Here is a 19,609-nt window from a genome sequence, read left to right as displayed (position 1 = left end):
CTGCTTTCTCGGGATTAGATAAATTAGATAAACAAGCAAATAATATAAATATTGTTTAAAAAACTAAAACCACGCAAATATGGTGCCGTTTTAGTATCTACAATCCACTTAGATATTTGATGTTGATATAGCATTTTCAGGTCAAATGAAACTTTTTTTTATTTCAAATGAACCTTTTTTCATTTTAAATGAAACTTTTTTCATTTTAAATGAAACTTTTTTCATTTCAAATGAAACCATACTACTAAGGTAATTGTCAAAATATATTTATATCGTACTTTATAACGCTAAGTATTTATCAAATTTTTCTTTAAGACAACTATTTCTAATTAGCCACATTGAAGGCAAAATTTTTGCTTAAATTTGCTTTGTGAATTTAAGCTGCAGTTAAGGTCGGCTTAGTTTAACCTTGCCTTTTTATCGTTTAAATTTTTTAATACATAAAGTTGCAGGGTTATACGCTAGGCTACTTATATACTACAGTTTAACCACCCACTGAAAATGAGGACCTATATTTTTTACTTGTATCTACTCCTCTAATATATAAAGCACATTCTTCTTCTACATATACTTCGTTAATAACGTAGGAATAAAGCAACGTATAGAATAAAGAGAAGGAACCAAAGCGCATGATGGGAGCGTATTTCCTATTCACTGTCTGACACCAACTAATATATCGGTTGAATCCTCTGTATTATGCTTTTCTCTATGACCAACGTCTTACCAAACAACATAGAACGATAGCAAGGTATTGAGAGAGACATTACTTTTACCAACTATATAGTAGATCATGTGGACTGTGGAGAGATATTTTTTAACTATGCTGAAAAACATAACGGTAAAAAGTGATCTTTTCTACTCTATGGCATATTTACATTGCACTTCACTCATTTGGGCCTTTGAAAACATATATATTTGTTTTTATTCCATTATTTTTCATTGTATATTGTATTTAAATGTAATACTTAGAATATATATATTAGAATGGGTCGATTTATTAACCGATATCGCGCCATCCATGTTTCGATTGGATTTGGGGACAGGAAAAAAAGTTTCACTACTATACTCAAAAAAATAATTTTCGAGCCTGCGAAATTTCATTTTTTTTTTTACTTTTTTGACTTTGATTTTTAAGGGGTTTTTCATGACCTACTAAAAAAATTTTCATATGTATACGCTGTCCGACCCAAAAACGTCCGCTAAAAATGTTGGTATACATGAAAATTATACAATCAAATGAAAATTTTATAGTGTTCATAGGTTTTAATGTGACAAAGTGTACCACAAATCGATGGTACCGATTTTCTATGTAATTAATGGTGTAATTTATGTAAATTTTATTTATATTTCATTTGTAATTTTGTGAACCGCCACATCTAAAAATATTACGCCCCTGATGATGCCAAGGAAATTTGGCGAAACGTTGGGCCGTAAGGTTGGAATAAACTTTGTTTTATTCGCACTAAAACGAAACAGATCAGAATAGTTTAAAGGAAACTTAATCTCCGAAAATTTTTTTAGTAGGTCATGAAAAAATTCTTAAAAATCAAAGTCGAAAAAAGTAAAAAAAAAAATTAAATTTCGCAGTCTCGATAATTATTTTTTTGGGTATGCCTAGTGAAACTTTTTTTCCGGACCCCAAATCCTATCGAAACATGGTTGGCGCGATATCGGTTAATAAATCGACCCATTCTAATATATATATTCTAAGTATTACATTTAAATACAATATACAATGGAAAATAATGGAATATTTGTTTTTGCTTTTCAAAGGCCCAAACGAGTGAAGTGCAATGTAACTGCGCCATAGATTAGAAAAAATCACTTTTTAGGGTTATGTTTTTCAGCATAGTTAAAAAAGATCTCTCCACAGTCCACATGATCTACTATATAGTTGGTAAAAATAATGTCTCTCTCAATACCTTGCTATCGTTTTATGTTGTTTGGTAAGACGTTGGTCATAGAGAAAGCATAATACAGAGGATTCAACGGATATATTAGTTGGTGTCAGACAGTGAATAGGAAATACGTTCCCATCATGCTCTTTGGTTCTTTCTCTTTGTTCTATACGTTGCTTTATTCCTACGTTATTAAGGAAGTATATGTAGAAGAAGAATGTGCTTTATATATTAGAGGAGTAGATACAAGTAAAAAATATAGGTCCTCATTTTCAGTGGGTGGTTAAACTGTAGAATATAAGTAGCCTAGCGTATAACCCTGCAACTTTATGTATTAAAAAATTTAAACGATAAAAAGGCAAGGTTAAACTAAGCCGACCTTAACTGCAGCTTAAACTCACAAAGAAAATTTAAGCAAAAATTTTGCCTTCAATGTGGCTAATTAGAAATAGTTGTCTTAAAAAAAAATTTGATAAATAATTAGCGTTATAAAGTACGATATAAATATATTTTGACAATTACCTTAGTAGTATGGGTTCATTTGAAATGAAAAAAGTTTCATTTAAAATGAAAAAGGTTTCATTTAAAATGAAAAAAGTTTCATTTGACCTGAAAATGCTATAGCACCGTAGCACAGAGGTTCGTGTCTCCGCTAATAAGCACAACTCATAGCACAACTTGTAGCGAGTTATTTAACCAGTGCCGCGAGCCTTCTGTAATTGGCGCTAGATGGGTCTGACCCATACATACCAGTGAAGCTAATGTAATGAAAGCGTGTTTAAAAGAAAGAAATCGGCGCATTCGCTCCTTGGCAGCCACATCACTGTTGATTGGTATAAATTCGTGACTGTGAAGGTTCTCGTCTAGGAGTTTGAACGTTGAGAAGATGGACTTCATTAGATATGTATTTGAGTCATCAGGGGGTGATGTTTTATGCGTTACAGACACCTGGTTCCTTAAGAGTTTGGATGATTCTCACTTTAACATTGCCAATTATAAGCTGCTCAGAAATTACAGAACAACAAAAAAAGGAGGAGGAGTGGCTATTTATTCAAGAGAAAACATAAACATTAGGCCTATTAACATGTCTGATAGCTTGGGTAGTAATGTGGAATACCTGTTGGCGGAGGTGCACGTTAATTCCACAAAATGTCTTATTTCCTGTGTGTACAACCCTCATAAAAGTATTAGCCTTGATCCATTTTTTGATAATTTATCCTCCTACCTGGTGAACTATGATAACATTTTTGTTTGTGGTGATTCTAACGTGAATCTTCTTGTAAGGGATATGCGTACTGTTAGTTTGCTGGATGAGATATCGGGAGTGGGTTTACATGTTGGCAATATGTGTGCTCCTACGAGATATGGTAAAATAGCTCTCCGAGTTTACTTTACTATTTTATCACATCTGACCCCTGTTTGCTGTTTTGAAATTTGACCATATTTCCTTTTTATCTGACCATGACTTATTTTTCTGTACCCTTGACCTGCCTTTTGGCCAATGTCATAAAAGCAATTCATTTACATTTAGAGATTACCGTTTCTTCTCATTACGTATTATTTTCTGATCTGTCTAATTTAAATTGGTGTCAATGTTGGAATCTTCACCCCTATTACGGTTGTCAATAGTGAGAAAATTAGTGTCGTCGCTCATGAATTGGTATGGGCGTTGTCAACATCGATAACTGTTGATAGGTGTTGACGCTTTTTTGGTATTGGCTAAAACAATATTGAAGTTGTGTTGACGTGACGCGACACAAAGTTTGTCGACACAGTTTTTGGTGACGACAAGCGCGGCAATACAGGATTCAACTATTAAAAATTCAAAAAATTAGCTTTTTTATGATTTTTATGCTTCTTATTTATTAATTTTTTATTCAATTTCAGAAAATAGTCAAAATAACGAACAACAGTCAGTTTAGTAGAATTGTGGTAATGTTCTAGGGTAGCGGTCGACTGCTAAAACACGCCCACAAAATTCAGGAGAGGTACCAAAAGACACATATTGACCTCGATTTTAATAATCCGAAGTTAGGAAAAATTTGCAAAAACAGTTGCAAGCTTTCAAGTGGTTCATTAAAAGGTTTTTGTGAAATTTCAAGGATTTTTTATTTCCGCCTTCAGATTATTAATACTGAGGTCAATTCGGGTATTTTGATACTCCTCCCGAATTCGATTGAGTTTTCCATTAATGCACCACGCTCTGGGAGGTAGAGAGTTGCTAATGGTGTACTAAAGAGAAGTCCAATCATCTACAATATATTCACTAAAGTTCGTACACAAATTCCTTGTGTGTATTTTGCCCGGAATGTTTAATTGTGCACTAATAGATTTCAGCAGTTATTTAGATTCACAAATTGTTCACTAAACAAAAAATTAACTCAATACAAATTGTAAATAAACAACTGTCAAAAATATAGGGATCGTGTTTTTATCGATATCACGTCGACATCAATTCATTGCCTTAGTAAATACCAATTATGCATTGACGTGACATTGATGTTGATACGACGTGATGTCGACGACGATACGAAGTGACGGTTGACGATGACAGCCATAATAGGGTGCTTATTACAGCTAAGGAAAAGCTTAATTTCCTGAATAGCGAAATACAAGAAGCTTTTAATAATCATGTTCCTGAACGTGTGGTAAAATCCAAGTAAAAGTCTTCATCCTGTGCGTCGTATAACAGTGCAATTATTGTGGCAATAACTAAACGCAACAAAGCATACCGGGAATGGAAAAAACATCGGACTGAACCTTGTTGGAACTTATTTAAAGTTGCCAGATATACGGGGACGAAAATTATTCGAGCTCAAAAGCGTGTATATTTTAGGTCTAAGCTTGATCCATCACTACCATGCAATACATTGTGGCGTAACTTGAAGAATTTACGTGTATATGGCAAGGAAAATGTCGATTTCAAACTAAGTGCTGATGATCTTAATGATGCTTTCTTCAGAAGTCCACAAGTACCCATTGATCTCTTTCCAGCATGTTCAAATGCGTATTACTCGGGCACATCGTTTGAATTTTCAGCTTTGTCTGAAAATGATGTCGCGAAATGCGTTTTTAAAATAAAATCCAACGCAGTGGGTCGAGATGGGATTTCGCTAAAATTCGTGACAATTATATTACCATATATATTGAGTTGCCTTACCCATGTTATTAATCATTGTATCACAATATCATGCTTCCCTGATCTGTGGAAAGATGCCTGTGCCCAAAAATAGGCTTGCAAGTTCACCAAATGATTTTCGCCCTATAAGTATATCATATGCGTTGTCGAAAGTTTTTGAAAGACTTCTAGCGGAACAAATTACCCTTCATATCCAAAATAATAAACTACTTTCACCCTTTCAATCGGGATTTAGAGCCAAGCACAGCTGCTCAACTGCGTTGTTGAAAATATTGCACGATATATAAAAATCGGCTCACGTTGCTCTGCCTATTAGATTTTTCGAAAGCTTTTGACTCTGTCAATCACCAGTTGCTTTGGAACAAACTCAGCAAATATTTTGGATTCAGTGGAAATGCAGTGAAAATTATGGATAGCTATCTGACCGGTAGATGCCAGCAAGTAAGCACGGGCTACGAAATATCGCAGCCAAAATTTTTAACTCTGAGAGTTCCAAAAGGTTCCATCCTTGGAACCCTATTATTCAGCCTGTTTCTAAATGACGATTTCCTAGAGTGCATTCACGTTAGAATGCATACCTTTGCTGATGATGTGCAAATGTACATATCTGATAGTATTAGTAACACCAATGACCTTTGCGCTAAATTAAATGGAGATTTGTTGAAAGTGTCGCACTGGGCTAGCAAAAATGGTCTCTGCCTCAACGCAAGTAAATCTTATGTATTACCGATATCAAGGAAAAAGATCGTTATTGGTAATCTACCTATCATACATATTGATAAAAACGTGATTAAAATTGTTAACAAGGTTAAAAACCTGGTATTTGTTGTAAACTCTAGTCTTATTTGCGTTGATCACATTAATTTTATGGTAGGGAAGATATATTGCACATTACGAAATCTAAGACAGTCGTCAATATTTACGCCAGTTGCCATACGTAAAAAAATTGTAGCTCAACTATTGTTGCCAATAATAACTTATTCAGAGTTGGTATACAATGATGCTTGTTCAACCACATAACGCGGTATGTGTATGGCCTATGTAAGTTTGACCATATTTCTGCTTGGAGAACCAAGCTTCTTGGTTGTGAAATCCATGCTTATTTGAAGGCGAGAAGCTGTATTTTTCTCGTTCAGCTGATTGCCACAAAAACGCCTTCTTATATATATGAAAAGCTTGTTTTTCCTAGGTCTAGTCGTTTGAATGATTTAATCGTGCCGAGTTTCAGCTTTGTGGCTTCAACAAGACTCTTTTTTGTAAATACTATACGCACTTGGAATTCCATACTGGCTACCACAAAGAACCGTATAAACCAAAGGAACTATAGACAAATTATTTACCAATATTTTTCAACATAATTTGCTTAAATTGGCCACCTATGAAACTATTAATTACTTACCTATCTTAGATCGAATTATCTTTTATTAATTTACTTTTCTGTATCTGTTTTATGTATAATGATTTCTATGAATAGTATAATATTATACACTCCCAACTGGATGTTTAGTTTTGATATAATTTTTAAATTTAAATTAAAGTGATTTTGTTAACATAAATATTATTGAGTAAGAGTTATGTGATATAAGTTGTACTAAAAAAGACTGCAGTCAGGTCTTATTTTACTAATATTTCCTAAATATAATAGTAATAATAATAATAATGTAAGCAGGCAATTGAAAGGTAAAGTCCTCTCATTGCTCAATCACTGTTGAAGGTTTTGATAAATAAAACTCTGCATATCTCAATTTCTTATAAGCTTGGAGGTTACTATGCGTTTGCCAATATTTCGATCGGTGTCGTAAAAAGTGACTTACCCATGTATATATGTAAATATATGTACCTTCACACATATATAGGTACGTAGATATCTTACTTCATACCAAAAGTGTGTATTTGCATCCGTTGATAGGAAAAATGTTTTAATTCTATTCAGAAAATAATTATACCAATGTCAACCACTTTTTTTTGAATTCGAGACTGATTTAAGACACGGTTGAAAAGCAAAAATAATTGTACGTAAACTATTTACCATGCTCATCAACTTGTAAGATAATTAATGCAAAAAAGTTCGTAATAGTTTGAAACAACTGCATAAATATCAACAACAACAAACAAAGACTATGTGTAAGAGTTTTAGAAAAGCCTACTAAATAAATAGTTGAGTTAGCTTTCCGTAGATAGTTTGCATCAATGACATTTATCCACAGCGCACCGACCAAAGGAAATTTAGTGGGCTTCTGATCGGTAATAATCTATAACGAGAAGTTATGTTTTTTGTATTATCGGCTTATTATCGATAGCAAATTATTACTGCCGCATTATCTGTTTGTTTTCGTCTTCTCAGTAGTCTCTTATCGGCTATCTGTTTCATCACAAAGCGATGAGTCGTCGATAGCAAATCGTTAACAGGCCGATAACAAATGACTCTTCGATAAGATGACTTTTCGATACCGAATCGAAATATTTTTGATCAGTAACATATCGATAGAAAATCGATAACTATTCGCTAGTACATATATTGAGAACAACTTTATAACTACAACGACCAAACTGAAAGCCCCTATCAAAAACCGCAACCTATGTTATAAAATAACACCAACCTTTTGGCAAATACTAGAAATTTTCTAGGACTTATGCTACTTGTTGCTTCTAAATCTAAAACAGTGTCACTCTGAATAGCTGGATTCTTATTCCGGCAAGCACAGTACATACTCAATCATTTCCTCCTGGAGGCAAACCTTGCTTTAAGGAAAAAAAAAAATGGATACGAAAATAATTAACCTTTATTATACTCAGTTGAGCAGAGGTCACAGAGTATATTAACTTTGATTGGATAGCGGTTGGTTGTACAGGTATAAAGGTATCGAGATAGATATAGACTTCCATATATCAAAATCATCAGTATCGAAAAAAAATTTGATTGAGCCATGTCCGTCCGTCCGTCCGATCGTTAACACGATAACTTGAGTAAATTTTGAGGTATCTTGATGAAATTTGGTATGTAGATTCCTGGGCACTCATCTCAGATCGCTATTTAAAATGAACGATATCGGACTATAACCACGCCCACCTTTTCGACATCGAAAATTTCGAAAAACCGAAAAAATGCGATAATTCATTGCCAACGGCGGTTAAAGCGATGAAACTTGGTAGATGGGTTGAAGTTATGACGCACAATAGAAGAATAGTAAGATTTTGGACAATGGGCGTGTCACCTCCCACTTTTACAAGAAGGTAATTTAAAAGTTTTGCAAGCTGTAATTTGGCAGTCGTTGAAGATATCATGATGAAATTTGGCAGGAACGTTACTACTATTACTGTATATGTGCTAAATAAAAATTAGCAAAATTGAATGAAGAACACGCCCACCTTTTAAAAAAAATTTTTTTTAAATCCAAATTTTAACAAAAAATTTAATATCTTTACTGTATATAAGTAAATTAAATCAAAATTCAACTCCAGTAATGATATGATGCAACAAAATACAAAAATAAAAGAAAATTTCAAAATGGGTGTGGCTCCGCCCATTTTCATTTAGTTTGTCTAGAATACTTTTAATGCCATAAATCGAACAAAAATTTACCAATCCTTCTCAAATTTGGTAGGGGCATAGATTCTATGACGATAACTGTTCTCTGTAAAAATGGGCGAAATCGGTGGAAGCCACGCCCAGTTTTTAAACACAGTCCACGGTCTGTCCTTCCGCTCGGTCGTTAACACAATAACTTGAACAAAAACCGATATATCTTTACTAAACTTAGCCCACGTACTTATCTGAACTCACTTTATCTTGGTATAAAAAATGGCCGAAATCCGACCATAACCACGCCCACTTTATCGATATCGAAAATTAAGAAAAATGAAAAAAATGCCATAATTCTATACCAAATACGAAAAAAGGGATGAAACATGGTAACTGGATTGGTTTATTGACGCAAAATATAACTTTGGAAAAAACTTTGTAAAATGGGTGTGACACCTACCATATTAAGTAGAAGAAAATGAAAAAGTTCTACAAGGCGAAATCAACAGCCCTTGGAATCTTGGCAGGAATACTGTTAGTGGTATTGCATATATAAAAAAATTAGCAGTACCCGACAGATGATTTTCTGGATCACCTCGTCCACATTTTGGTCGATATCGCGAGAACGCCTTCACATATACATCTAAGGGCCACTCGCTTTTAAAACCCTCATTAATACCTTTAATTTGATATCTATATCGTACAAACACATTCTAGAGTCACCCCTGGCCCACCTTAATGGCGATATCTCGAAAAGGCGTCCACCTATAGACCTAATGCCCACTCCCTCTTAAAATGCTCAGTAACACCTTTCGTTTGATACCCATATCGTACAAACATTCTAGAGTCACCCCTGGCCCACCATAATGGCGATATCCCAAAAAGGCGTCCACCTATAGACCTAATGTCCACTCCCTCTTAAAATGCTCAGTAACACCTTTCGTTTGATACCCATATCGTACAAACATTCTAGAGTCACCCCTGGCCCACCCTAATGGCGATATCTCGAAAAGGCGTCCACTTATAGACCTAATGCCCACTCCCTCTTAAAATGCTCAGTAACACCTTTCGTTTGATAACCATATCGTACAAATATTCTAGAGTCACCCCTGGCCCACCCTAATGGCGATATCTCGAAAAGGCGTCCACCTATAGACCTAATGCCCACTCCCTCTTAAAATGCTCAGTAACACTTTTCGTTTGATACCCATATCGTACAAACATTCTAGAGTCACCCTTGGTCGACCTTTATGGCGATATCTCGAAAAGACGTCCACCTATAGAACTAAGGATTACTCCATTTTAAAATACACATTACCACCTTTCATTTGATACCCATATCGTACAAACACATTCTAGAGTCACCCCTGGCCCACCCTAATGGCGATATCTCGAAAAGGCGTCCACCTATAGACCTAATGCCCACTCCTTCTTAAAATGCTCAGTAACACCTTTCGTTTGATACCCATATCGTTCAAACATTCTAGAGTCAACCCTGGCCCACCCTAATGGCGATATCTGGAAAAGGCGTCCACCTATAGAACTAATGCCCACTCCCTCTTAAAATGCTCAGTAACACCTTTCATTTGATTCCCATATCGTACAAACACATTATAGAGACATCCCTGGTCCACCTTTACGGCGATATCTCGAAACGTCGTCCACCTATGGAACTAAGGATCACTCCTTTTCAAAATACTCATTAACAGCTTTCATTTGATACCAGTATCGTACAAACATATTCTAGAGTCACCTCTGGTCCACCTTTATGGCGATTTCTCGAAAAGGCGTTCACCTATAGAACTAAAGCCCATTCCCTTTTAAAATACCCATTACCACCTTTCATTTGATACCAATATCGTACAAACACATTCTAGAGTCACCCCTGGTCCACCTTAATGGCGATATCTCGAAAAGGCGTCCACCGATAGACCTAAGCCCACTCCCTCTTAAAATGCTCTGTAACACCTTTCATTTCATACCCATATCGTACAAACAAATTCTAGATTCAGCCCTGGTCCACATTTATGGCGATATCCCTAAATGGCGTCGATCCATAGAACTATGGCCTACTCTCTCTTAAAATACTCTTTAATACCTTCCATTTGATACACATGTCATACAACCACATTTCAGGATTACCCTAGGTTCATTTTCCTACATGGTGATTTTCCTTATTTTGTCTCCATAGCTCTCAACTGAGTATGTAATGTTCGGTTACACCCGAACTTAGCCTTCCTTACTTGTTTTTATACTCAGTTGAGCAGAGGTCACAGAGTATATTAACTTTGATTGGATAACGGTTGGTTGTACAGATATAAAGGAATCGAGATAGATATAGGCTTCCATATATCAAAATCATCAGTATCGAAAAAAAATTCGATTGAGCCATGTCCGTCCGTCCGTCCGTCTGTCCGTTAACACGATAACTTGAGTAAGTTTTGAGGTATCTTGATGAAATTTGGTATGTATGTTCCTGGGCACTCATCTCAGATCGCTATTTAAAATGAACTATATCGGACAATAACCACGCCCACTTTTTCGATATCGAAAATTTCGAAAAATCGAAAAAGTGCGATAATTCATTACCAAATACGGATTAAGCGATGAAGCTTGGTAGGTGACTTGAACTTATGACACAGAATAGAAAACTAGTAAAATTTTGGACAATGGGCGTGGCACCGCCCACTTTTAAAAGAAGGTAATTTAAAAGTTTTGCGAGCTGTAATTTGGCAGTCGTTGAAGATATCATGATGAAATTTGGCAGGAACGTTACTCTTATTACTATATGTCTGCTTAATAAAAATTAGCAAAATCGGAGAACGACCACGCCCACTTTAAAAAAAAAATTGTTTAAATTCAAATTTTAAAAGAAAAGTTAATATCTTTACAGTATATAAGTAAATTATGTCAATATTCAACTCCAGTAATGATATGGTGCAACAAAATACAAAAATAAAAGAAAATTTCATTTAATTTGTCTAGTATACTTTTAATGCCATAAGTCGAACAACAATTTACCAATCCTTGTGAAATTTGGTAGAGGCTTAGATTCTAGGACGATAACTGTTTTCTTTGAAAATGGGCGAAATCGGTTGAAGCCACGCCCAGTTTTTATACACAGTCGACCGTCTGTCCTTCCGCTCGGCCGTTAACACGATAACTTGAGCAAAAATCGATATATCTTTACTAAATTCAGTTCACGTACTTATCTGAACTCACTTTGTATTGGTGTAAAAAATGGACGAAATCCGACTATGACGACGCCCACTTTTTCGATATCGAAAATTACGAAAAATGAAAAAATGTCATAATTATATACCAAATACGAAAAAAGGGATGAAACATGGTAATTGGATTGGTTTATTGACGCAAAATATAACTTTAGAAAAAAACTTGGTAAAATGGGTGTGACACCTACCATATTAAGTAGAAGAAAATGAACAATTAAGGAAGGTTAAGTTCGGGTGTAACCGAACATTACATACTCAGTTGAGAGCTATGCTGACAACATAAGGGAAAATAACCATGTAGGAAAATGAACCGGGGGAAACCCTGGAATGTGTTTGTATGACATGTGTATCAAATGAAAGACATTAAAGAGTATTTTATGAGGGAGTGGGCCATAGTTCTATAGATGGATGCCATTTAGGGATATAGCCATAAAGGTGGATCAGGGTTGACTCTAGAATGCGTTTGTACGATATGGGTATCAAATGAAAGGTGTTAATGAGTATTTTAAAAGGGAGTAATCCTTAGTTCCATAGGTGGACGCCGTTTCGAGATATCGCCATAAAGGTGGACCAGGGGTGACCCTAGAATTTGTTTGTACAATATGGGTATCAAAAGAAAGGTGTTAATGAGTATTTTAAAAGGGAGTAATCCTAAGTTCCATAGGTGGACGCCGTTTCGAGATATCGCCATAAAGGTGGACCAGGGGTGACCCTAGAATTTGTTTGTACAATATGGGCATCAAACGTAAGGTGTTAATGAGTATTTTAAAAGGGAGTGGGCCTTAGTTCTATAGGTGGACGCCGTTTCGAAATATCGACATAAAGGTGGACCGGGGGTGACTCTAGAACGAGTTTGTACGATATGGGTATCAAATTAAAGGTATTAATGAGAGTTTTAAAACGGAGTGGTGGTAGTTGTATATGTGAAGGCGTTTTCCAGATATCGACCAAAATGTGGACCAGGGTGACCCAGAACATCATCTGTTGGATACCGCTAATTTATTTATATATGTAATATCTGCCAAGATTTTAAGGGTTTTTTATTTCGCCCTGCAGAACTTTTTCATTTTCTTCTACATAATATTGTAGGTGTCACAACCATTTTATAAAGTTTTTTCTAAAGTTATATTTCGCGTCAATAAGACAATCCAATTACCTTACCATGTTTCATCCCTTTTTTCGTATTTGGTATAGAATTATGGCATTTTTTATTTTTTCGTAATTTTCGATATCGAAAAAGTGGGCGTGGTCATTGTCGGATTTCGTTCATTTTTCATACCAAGATAAAGTGAGTTCAAGCAAGCACGTGAACTAAGTTCATTAAAGATATGTCGATTTTTGCTCAAGTTATCGTGTTAACGGCCAGGCAGACGGACGACTGTGTATAAAAACTGGGTGTGGCATAAACCGATTTCGCCCATTTTCATAGAAAACAGTTAACGTAATAAAATCTATGCCCCTACCAAATTCTAAAAGGATTGGTTAATTTTTGTTCGACTTATGGCGTTAGAAGTATCGTAGACAAATTAAATGAAAAAGGGCGGAGCCACGCCCATTTTGAAATTTTCTTTTATTTTTGTATTTTGTTACACCATATCATTACTGGAGTTGTATGTTGACATAATTTATTTATATACTGTAAAGATATTAACTTTTTTGTTAAAATTTGACTTAAAAAATTTTTTTTTTAAAAGTGGGCGTGGTCGTTCTCCGATTTTGCTAATTTTATTAAGCAGACATATAGTCATAAGAGTAATGTCGCTGCCAAATTTCATCATGATATCTTCAACGACTGCCAAATTACAGCTTGCAAAATTTTAAATTACCTTCTTTTAAAAGTGCGCGGTGCCACGCCAATTGTCCAAAATTTTACTAGCTTTCTATTCTGCGGCATAAATTAAACTCATCTACCATTTTATAATTTCGGTTTTTCGAAATTTTCGATATCGAAAAAGTGGGCGTGGTTATAGTCCGATATCGTTCATTTTAAATAGCGATCTGAGATGAGTGCTTAGGAACCTACATACCAAATTTAATCAAGATACCTCAAAATTTACTCAAGTTATCGTGTTAACGGACAGACGGACGGATATGGCTCAATCAAATTTTTTTTCGATCCTGATTATTTTGATATATGGAAGTCTATATCTATCTCGATTCCTTTATATATGTACGACCAACCGTTATCCAATCAAACTTAATATACTCTGTGAGCTCTGCTCAACTGAGTATAAAAAGTTTTGCAGGGCGAAATCAAAAGCCCTTGGAATCTTGGAAGGAAACTGTTCGTGGTATTACATATATAAATAAATTAGCGGTACCCGACAGATGATGTTCTGGATCACCCTGGTCCACATTTTGGTCGATATCTCGAAAACGCCTTCACATATACAACTAAGGGCCACTCCCTTTTAAAACCCTAATTAATACCTTTAATTTGATACCCATATCGTACAAACACATTCGAGAGTCACCCCTGGTCCACGTTTATGGCGATATCTCGAAAAGGCGTCCACATATAGAACTAAGGCCCACTCCTTTTTAAAATACTCATTAACACCTTTCATTTGATACCCATATTGTACAAACGCATTCTAGAGTCAACCCTGGTCCACTTTTATAACGATATTCTTGAGTCACCCCTGGTCCATCTTTATGGCGATATCTCGAAAAGGCGTCCACATATAGAACTAAGGCCCACTCCTTTTTAAAATACTCATTAACACCTTTCATTTGATACCCATATTGTACAAACGCATTCTAGAGTCAACCCTGGTCCACTTTTATAACGATATTCTTGAGTCACCCCTGGTCCATCTTTATGGCGATATCTCGAAAAGGCGTCCATCTATAGAACTTAGGCCCACTCCCTTTTAAAATTATCATTAACAACTTTCATTTGATACTCATATCGTACAAACAAATTCTAGAGTCACCCCTGGTCCACCTTTATGGCGATATCTCGAAAAGGCGTCCACATATAGAACTAAGGCCCACGCCCTCTTAAAATACTCACTAACACATTTCATTTGATACTCATATCATACAAACAAATTCTAGAGTCACCCCTGGCCCACCTTTATGGCGATATCTCGAAAAGGCGTCCACCTATAGAACTTAGGCCCACTTCCTTTTAAAATTATATTAACACATTTCATTTGATACTCATATCGTACAAACAAATTCTAGATTCACTCCTGGTCCACCTTTATGGCGATATTTCGAAAAGGCGTCCACCTATAGAACTAAGGCCCACGCCCTTTTAAAATACTCATTAACACCTTTCATTTGATACCCATATTGTACAAACGCATTCTAGAGTCACCCCTGGTCCACGTTTATGGCGATATCCCGAAAAGGCGTCCACCCATAGAACTAAGACCCACTCCCTTTTAAAACACTTATTAACACCTTTCGTTTGATACCCATATTGTACAAACGCATTCTAGAGTCAACCCTGGTCCACTTTTATAACGATATTCTAGAGTCACCCCTGGTCCATCTTTATGGCGATATCTCGAAAAGGCGTCCATCTATAGAACTTAGGCCCACTCCCTTTTAAAATTATCATTAACACATTTCATTTGATACTCATATCATACAAACAAATTCTAGAGTCACCCCTGGCCCACCTTTATGGCGATATCTCGAAAAGGCGTCCACCTATAGAACTTAGGCCCACGCCCTTTTAAAATACTCATTAATACCTTTCATTTGATACTCATATCATACAAACAAATTCTGGAGTCACCCCTGGTCCATCTTTATGGCGATATCTCGAAAAGGCGCCCATCTATAGAACTTAGGCCCACTCCCTTTTAAAATTATCATTATCACATTTCATTTGATACTCATATCGTACAAACAAATTCTAGAGTCACCCCTGGCCCACTTTTATGGCGATATCTCAAAAAGGCGTCCACCTATAGAACTTAGGCCCACGCCCTTTTAAAATACTCATTCATACCTTTCATTTGATACCCATATCATACAAACACATTCTGGAGTCACCCCTGGTCCATCTTTATGGCGATATCTCGAAAAGGCGTCCATCTATAGAACTTAGGCCCACTCCCTTTTAAAATTATCATTATCACATTTCATTTGATACTCATATCGTACAAACAAATTCTAGAGTCACCCCTGGCCCACTTTTATGGCGATATCTCGAAAAGGCGTCCACCTATAGAACTTAGGCCCACTTCCTTTTAAAATTATATTAACACATTTCATTTGATACTCATATCGTACAAACAAATTCTAGATTCACTCCTGGTCCACCTTTATGGCGATATTTCGAAAAGGCGTCCACCTATAGAACTAAGGCCCACGCCCTTTTAAAATACTCATTAACACCTTTCATTTGATACCCATATTGTACAAACGCATTCTAGAGTCACCCCTGGTCCACGTTTATGGCGATATCCCGAAAAGGCGTCCACCCATAGAACTAAGACCCACTCCCTTTTAAAACACTTATTAACACCTTTCGTTTGATACCCATATTGTACAAACGCATTCTAGAGTCAACCCTGGTCCACTTTTATAACGATATTCTAGAGTCACCCCTGGTCCATCTTTATGGCGATATCTCGAAAAGGCGTCCATCTATAGAACTTAGGCCCACTCCCTTTTAAAATTATCATTAACACATTTCATTTGATACTCATATCATACAAACAAATTCTAGAGTCACCCCTGGCCCACCTTTATGGCGATATCTCGAAAAGGCGTCCACCTATAGAACTTAGGCCCACGCCCTTTTAAAATACTCATTCATACCTTTCATTTGATACCCATATCATACAAATACATTCTGGAGTCACCCCTGGTCCATCTTTATGGCGATATCTCGAAAAGGCGTCCATCTATAGAACTTAGGCCCACTCCCTTTTAAAATTATCATTATCACATTTCATTTGATACTCATATCGTACAAACAAATTCTAGAGTCACCCCTGGCCCACTTTTATGGCGATATCTCGAAAAGGCGTCCAGCTATAGAACTTAGGCCCACGCCCTTTTAAAATACTCATTAATACCTTTCATTTGATACCCATATTGTACAAAATAAATTCTAGAGTCACCCCTGGTCCACCTTTATGGCGATATCTCGAAAAGGCGTCCATCTATAGAACTTAGGCCCACTCCCTTTTAAAATTATCATTATCACATTTCATTTGATACTCATATCGTACAAACAAATTCTAGAGTCACCCCTGGTCCATCTTTATGGCGATATCTCGAAAAGGCTTCCACCTATAGAACTAAGGCCCACTCCCTTTTAAAATATTCATTAACACCTTTCATTTGATACCCATATCGTACAAATAAATTCTAGATTCAGGCCTGGTCCACCTTTATGGCGATATCTCGAAAAGGCGTCCACATATAGAATTAAGGCCCACGCCCTCTTAAAATACTCATTAACACCTTTCATTTGATACTCATATCGTACAAACAAATTCTAGAGTCACCCCTGGCCCACCTTTATGGCGATATCTCGAAAAGGCGTCCACCTATAGAACTTAGGCCCACTTCCTTTTAAAATTATATTAACACATTTCATTTGATACTCATATCGTACAAACAAATTCTAGAGTCACTCCTGGTCCACCTTTATGGCGATATCTCGAAAAGGCGTCCACCTATAGAACTAAGGCCCACGCCCTTTTAAAATACTCATTAACACCTTTCATTTGATCCCATTCTAGAGTCACCCCTGGTCCACGTTTATGGCGATATCCCGAAAAGGCGTCCACCTATAGAACTAAGGCCCACGCCCTTTTAAAATACTCATTAACACCTTTCATTTGATACCCATATTGTACAAACGCATTCTAGAGTCACCCCTGGTCCACGTTTATGGCGATATCCCGAAAAGGCGTCCACCCATAGAACTAAGACCCACTCCCTTTTAAAACACTTATTAACACCTTTCGTTTGATACCCATATTGTACAAACGCATTCTAGAGTCAACCCTGGTCCACTTTTATAACGATATTCTAGAGTCACCCCTGGTCCATCTTTATGGCGATATCTCGAAAAGGCGTCCATCTATAGAACTTATGCCCACTCCCTTTTAAAATTATCATTATCACATTTCATTTGATACTCATATCGTACAAACAAATTCTAGAGTCACCCCTCTCCCACCTTTATGGCGATATCACGAAAAGGCGTCCACCTATAGAACTTAGGCCCACGCCCTTTTAAAATACTCATTAATACCTTTCATTTGATACCCATATTGTACAAAATAAATTCTAGAGTCACCCCTGGTCCACCTTTATGGCGATATCTCGAAAAGACGTCCATCTATAGAACTTAGGCCCACTCCCTTTTAAAATTATCATTATCACATTTCATTTGATACTCATATCGTACAAACAAATTCTAGAGTCACCCCTGGTCCACCTTTATGGCGATATCTCGAAAAGGCGTCCACATATAGAACTAAGGCCCACGCCCTCTTAAAATACTTATTAACACATTTCATTTGATCCCATTCTAGAGTCACCCCTGGTCCACGTTTATGGCGATATCCCGAAAAGGCGTCCACCTATAGAATTAAGGCCCACGCCCTTTTAAAATACTCATTAACACCTTTCGTTTGATACTCATATCATACAAACAAATTCTAGAGTCACTCCTGGTCCACCTTTATGGCGATATCTCGAAAAGGCGTCCACATATAGTACTAAGGCCAACGTCCTCTTAAGATACTCATTAACACCTTTCATTTGATACTCATATCGTACAAAATAAATTCTAGAGTCACTCCTGGTCCATCTTTATGGCGATATCTCGAAAAGGCGTCCATCTATAGAACTTAGGCCCACTCCCTTTTAAAATGCTCATTAATACCTTTCATTTGATACCCATATTGTACAAAATAAATTCTAGAGTCACCCCTGGTCCACCTTTATGGCGATATCTCGAAAAGGCGTCCACCTATAGAACTTAGGCCCACTCGCTTTTAAAATTATCATTAACACATTTCATTTGATACTCATATCGTACAAACAAATTCTAGAGTCACCCCTGGTCCACCTTTATGGCGATATCTCGAACAGGCGTCCACATATAGAACTAAGGCCAACGCCCTCTTAAGATACTCATTAACACCTTTCATTTGATACTCATATGGTACAAACAAATTTTAGAGTCACCCCTGGTCCATCTTTATGGCGATATCTCGAAAAGGCGTCCATCTATAGAACTTAGGCCCACGCCCTTTTAAAATACTCATTAATACCTTTCATTTGATGCCCATATCGTACAAAAATAAAATCTAGAGTCACCACTGGTCCACTTTTATGGCGATATCTCGAAAAGGCTTCCACCTATAGAACTAAAGCCCACTCCCTTTTAAAATACTCATTAACACCTTTCATTTGATACCCATATCGTACAAACAAATTCTAGAGTCAGGCCTGGTCCACCTTTATGGCGATATCTCGAAAAGGCGTCCACATATAGAACTAAGACCCACTCCCTCTTAAAATACTCATTAACACCTTTCATTTGATACTCATATCGTACAAACAAATTCTAGAGTCACCCCTGGCCTACCTTTATGGCGATATCTCGAAAAGGCGTCCACCTATAGAACTTAGGCCCACGCCCTTTTAAAATACTCATTCATACCTTTCATTTGATACCCATATTGTAAAAACGCATTCTAGAGTCACCCCTGGTCCACGTTTATGGCATTATCCCGAAAAGGCGTCCACCCATAGAACTAAGACCCACTCCCTTTTAAAACACTTATTAACACCTTTCGTTTGATACCCATATCGTACAAACAAATTC

General features: G+C 36.5%; 1 protein-coding gene across 1 annotated transcript in view; it reads right to left on the bottom strand.

The window, feature by feature from the left end:
• Rh50 (Rhesus blood group-associated glycoprotein Rh50) overlaps positions 1-19,609 on the bottom strand; it is a 127,476-nt gene that overhangs the window by 38,170 nt on the left and 69,697 nt on the right. The window lies entirely within an intron of this gene.

This window comes from Eurosta solidaginis, chromosome 5, assembly GCF_040869045.1.
Source record: "Eurosta solidaginis isolate ZX-2024a chromosome 5, ASM4086904v1, whole genome shotgun sequence".
In the NCBI taxonomy this organism is placed as follows: Eukaryota; Metazoa; Arthropoda; class Insecta; order Diptera; family Tephritidae; genus Eurosta; species Eurosta solidaginis.
Note: the sequence above shows the minus strand (reverse complement) of the source record. Positions and strands in the feature narration are given on the sequence as shown.